At 55.0% G+C, this 5,000-nt stretch overlaps 1 non-coding gene across 1 annotated transcript in view; it reads right to left on the bottom strand.

Annotated features, from left to right (window-relative positions):
• Nucleotides 1–738, bottom strand: part of LOC126196956 (small subunit ribosomal RNA) — a 1,909-nt gene extending 1,171 nt beyond the window's left edge. Inside the window, exon 1 of the ribosomal RNA XR_007539375.1 lies at nucleotides 1–738. This exon is cut by the window's left edge and continues 1,171 nt beyond it. This is a non-coding gene — a ribosomal RNA (small subunit ribosomal RNA).
• Nucleotides 739–5,000: the final 4,262 nt, after the last annotated feature.

Here is a 5,000-nt window from a genome sequence, read left to right on the forward strand (position 1 = left end):
TCGGCTCGCCCCACCGGCAGGACGTCCCACGATACATGCCAGTTAAACACCGACGGGCGGTGAACCAACAGCGTGGGACACAAATCCAACTACGAGCTTTTTAACCGCAACAACTTTAATATACGCTATTGGAGCTGGAATTACCGCGGCTGCTGGCACCAGACTTGCCCTCCAATAGATACTCGTTAAAGGATTTAAAGTGTACTCATTCCGATTACGGGGCCTCGGATGAGTCCCGTATCGTTATTTTTCGTCACTACCTCCCCGTGCCGGGAGTGGGTAATTTGCGCGCCTGCTGCCTTCCTTGGATGTGGTAGCCGTTTCTCAGGCTCCCTCTCCGGAATCGAACCCTGATTCCCCGTTACCCGTTACAACCATGGTAGGCGCAGAACCTACCATCGACAGTTGATAAGGCAGACATTTGAAAGATGCGTCGCCGGTACGAAGACCGTGCGATCAGCCCAAAGTTATTCAGAGTCACCAAGGCAAACGGACCGGACGAGCCGACCGATTGGTTTTGATCTAATAAAAGCGTCCCTTCCATCTCTGGTCGGGACTCTGTTTGCATGTATTAGCTCTAGAATTACCACAGTTATCCAAGTAACGTGGGTACGATCTAAGGAACCATAACTGATTTAATGAGCCATTCGCGGTTTCACCTTAATGCGGCTTGTACTGAGACATGCATGGCTTAATCTTTGAGACAAGCATATGACTACTGGCAGGATCAACCAGGGAGCTGCGTCAACTAGAGCTGAGCAGCCGGCCGCCCGGGAGTGTGTCCCGGGGGCCCGCGCGAACACGCAAGCGTCCGCTCAATTATTCTGCAAACAGGAGGAGGCTGGGCTCCCCTGCACGATACACCTCGAAACCCTCTCAGGTCCCGGCGGCGCGCAGCGCCGTCCTAAGTACTTGGTCGGGTTCGAGAGAGGCGCAATCGCCCGGAGATAGGCGAGTAGACGCTTTCAGTGCGACCACCCGTGCTCCCAACTGAGCTTGCCGCTGCCGACAGAGGCCCGGGAGCGTGCTGTCGTGGTGTTGCCGGCGGGAGACAACACGCGGCCACAAACAGTGACCGTGCAGCTCCAACGCCAGCGCCACAGAGGGGCAGAGCCCCACTTGGGTGCCAAAGCGAACTCTCCCAGCACAGCGCACGCGCCAACACATCCGCACAGCTGCGATACAAACCACCTGCGAGAACCGCGGGGGCGACCGAGCAGCAGACGGCGTCGCGGCGCCGAGTGCCGGGCGGCGGCGCATCCTCAACGCACACAGTCCTCAATCGGACCAGCACACTGCAGATGTCCACCGCGCTTCGCACCGGGCCCGGGAGGACCCACTTTGGCCGCACGGCGCCGCGCGCTGGGTGCGCCGGCACGCAGATGCGCCGCCTGCCGCGTCCGTCAGCCGGCGCGCCTGCCACTGGGCGCCCCCACCAGCCGGCTGCCGCGCGTGCGCCCACGCAGCGCGCGGCCAGCACGCCGGGCGCCCCCCCCTCACCGGCCGGGGACGGTCCCACCCAGCCACCGCCGCGTATCGCTTCATACCCACATGCCCACTCACGTTCGTGGGTATGACGGGTGTCGCTGAAGCAACCGGTTAATACCTGTACCGATCGTCGATATCAACGATTCACCTCCAGCGCGAACAACCGCGCAACAACGGATTTCCAGTTCATTTGCGTAACTTGGGCAGCAAACGTAGACATCCATCTACATTTGCGACTTCTACGAGTCTTGCATGCCTGGATGTTGTGTGTCACGACGCACTCCATCAGCATACATACACGCTGCGACGTGTGCACGAAAGAACACGTGGAAGGTGGCCAGCGTACGTATGCGAATGCCATTGCACAGCTGCGAAGCGCATTCAACACGCGAACTCCTGACCGACGAGCTAGAGGTGACAGGAGGGGAGGGGGGGGGGGGCGGGGGCGATATACGTCCTATTGCAGTACACAATACAGTGGATAGCGGGACCATGTGGAAAGTAAGCAACACTCGCAAGATGTGAGGGTACGCACCGTAAAATGAATCAATACGCAGAACACCACAGTGTGCGCGAAGTGAACTATGTTGAGATGGTTGCAATTAGGCAACGCTACACGAATTCCTAGATTCATATAACTAACAATTACAGGGCAGGTTAAGGCGCAACGTGGGTTAGGTTAGGGCGCAACGTGGGTTAGGTTAAGGCGCAACGTGGGTTAGGTTAAGGCGCAACTTGGGTTAGGTTAAGGCGCAACTTGGGTTAGGTTAAGGCGCAACTTGGGTTAGGTTAAGGCGCAACTTGGGTTAGGTTAAGGCGCAACTTGGGTTAGGTTAAGGCGCAACTTGGGTTAGGTTAAGGCGCAACTTGGGTTAGGTTAAGGCGCAACTTGGGTTAGGTTAAGGCGCAACGTGGGTTAGGTTAAGGCGCAACGTGGGTTAGGTTAAGGCGCAACGTGGGTTAGGTTAAGGCGCAACGTGGGTTAGGTTAAGGCGCAACGTGGGTTAGGTTAAGGCGCAACGTGGGTTAGGTTAAGGCGCAACGTGGGTTAGGTTAAGGCGCAACGTGGGTTAGGTTAAGGCGCAACGTGGGTTAGGTTAAGGCGCAACGTGGGTTAGGTTAAGGCGCAACGTGGGTTAGGTTAAGGCGCAACGTGGGTTAGGTTAAGGCGCAACGTGGGTTAGGTTAAGGCGCAACGTGGGTTAGGTTAAGGCGCAACGTGGGTTAGGTTAAGGCGCAACGTGGGTTAGGTTAAGGCGCAACGTGGGTTAGGTTAGGGCGCAACGTGGGTTAGGTTAAGGCGCAACGTGGGTTAGGTTAGGGCGCAACGTGGGTTAGGTTAGGGCGCAACGTGGGTTAGGTTAGGGCGCAACGTGGGTTAGGTTAGGGCGCAACGTGGGTTAGGTTAGGGCGCAACGTGGGTTAGGTTAGGGCGCAACTTGGGTTAGGTTAGGGCGCAACGTGGGTTAGGTTAGGGCGCAACGTGGGTTAGGTTAGGGCGCAACGTGGGTTAGGTTAGGGCGCAACGTGGGTTAGGTTAGGGCGCAACTTGGGTTAGGTTAAGGCAGAAGTTGGGTTAGGTTAAGGCAGAAGTTGGGTTAGGTTAAGGCAGAAGTTGGGTTAGGTTAAGGCAGAAGCTGGGTTAGGTTAAGGCAGAAGTTGGGTTAGGTTAAGGCAGAAGTTGGGTTAGGTTAAGGCAGAAGTTGGGTTAGGTTAAGGCAGAAGTTGGGTTAGGTTAAGGCAGAAGTTGGGTTAGGTTAAGGCAGAAGTTGGGTTAGGTTAAGGCAGAAGTTGGGTTAGGTTAAGGCAGAAGTTGGGTTAGGTTAAGGCAGAAGTTGGGTTAGGTTAAGGCAGAAGTTGGGTTAGGTTAAGGCAGAAGTTGGGTTAGGTTAAGGCAGAAGTTGGGTTAGGTTAAGGCAGAAGTTGGGTTAGGTTAAGGCAGAAGTTGGGTTAGGTTAAGGCAGAAGTTGGGTTAGGTTAAGGCAGAAGTTGGGTTAGGTTAAGGCAGAAGTTGGGTTAGGTTAAGGCAGAAGTTGGGTTAAGGGATGGTGTGTGTGGGGGGGGGGGGTGGGGTGGCGAGGTTCGTTGATAGTGATGGTAGTAAGTGGACGCCTGAGGCACTATCAGATATGTCACGTCAGTTGCACTTGTGGCTCATGGCAGGTGGCGCGCCCGTTCTGTGTTTGTGGCAAAGGAGTGGCACACCTGTGTCTTTCATTCCTGCCATTGTTTATGTGCTGTGAGATGCGGCAGTGTGGTGCTGTTGGGTGCACCCCTGTGTAGGACATGTGTGGGTGTTGGTGGCGTATCTGAGCAATGGTGGTTGTAGGAAGAGTGGGATATTCAGTTTTCTGGTTCGACGTCCCGGTCTGGTTATCATAGTGTGGATGGTGTACTGTGGCCGAGAGGATGCACTGGATGTTGTTCCATGCTGGTACTTAGATGTTGTGTCTGCGTCTGTTACAGGCATAGACTAGTGGGTGATGGAGTGTGTGGGTGACGTGTGGTTGACATTGTGTGCACAGACGTTCAGCATGTATAGGGACAGTTGTATGTGTTATCTATATTCCGATGACTGCGCGTATTACTAAGCACCGCCGTGTATAAGCTTAATGTATGTATAGTCAATGCCTGTTCTATCTCTGTACAGTAGTAGCGGTGCGACTGCACTAGCTAGCTACACCTCGCGGCATCGTCCCCCGGTGTATGGCATATGATTATAAACATTCTGTCTATTAGTCAAAACCGGTGGTGTGACTACGTCACATGTTTGAGGTGGGGGACGCAACACCGTGCCGGTGGGTCAGGGCTGCGAAACACTTTCCCCACACTGGGGGCTCGGACCCTCATTACTCGTCCCAGTAATATATTGCGGAGCGCACATAGCCATTGCCCAGAGTCTTTGCGACTGCGAGTGCAACGCCCACGGGGACCGACGTGGATGGGGCGGCCCATAGCTGATCGCTCAGCATCGGAATCCGTACAGTGAGCGACGCGGTCGCGCACAGACTTAGAGCACGTTTAGGGACAGCGGGAATGTCGAATATTGGATAAAACTCTTCATGAAACGCAAGATATAGGTGTGGATTGCAACTTACGAGTGCGGGAAACGTCCGCCGTTCATCCGCTGGACTTGCGATTTTGGTGGGTGGGGTGGGGCACGTACGGGTGCGGGTGGCGTGATTGTCGGTCGACGACTTCGTGGTGGACAGAGGATGCCGTCTTTGTGGGTGGCGTCGGACAATGTGTACTGTGCGCCCATCGATGTCGTATTCAGCTTGGCGTCTCATAGATGGCGGTATCGCCGTTGCAGGAGGCCTAGATGGCGTTATTGTTTGTGGTGCGCTCGACATGGTGGATGTAGTGTTGCCAGATTCGCGTAGATGGCTGTATTGCATGTGGTTTCGTCGTATTTTCATAGGTGGCGATGCTGTGTGGTTGGCGTTGTTGCGTTCACTTCCTGTAGATGGAGGTGTCGTATCTGGGCTGCATGTCAATGTAGTGTAGTCACA

Source organism: Schistocerca nitens, chromosome 7 (genome assembly GCF_023898315.1).
Source record: "Schistocerca nitens isolate TAMUIC-IGC-003100 chromosome 7, iqSchNite1.1, whole genome shotgun sequence".
In the NCBI taxonomy this organism is placed as follows: Eukaryota; Metazoa; Arthropoda; class Insecta; order Orthoptera; family Acrididae; genus Schistocerca; species Schistocerca nitens.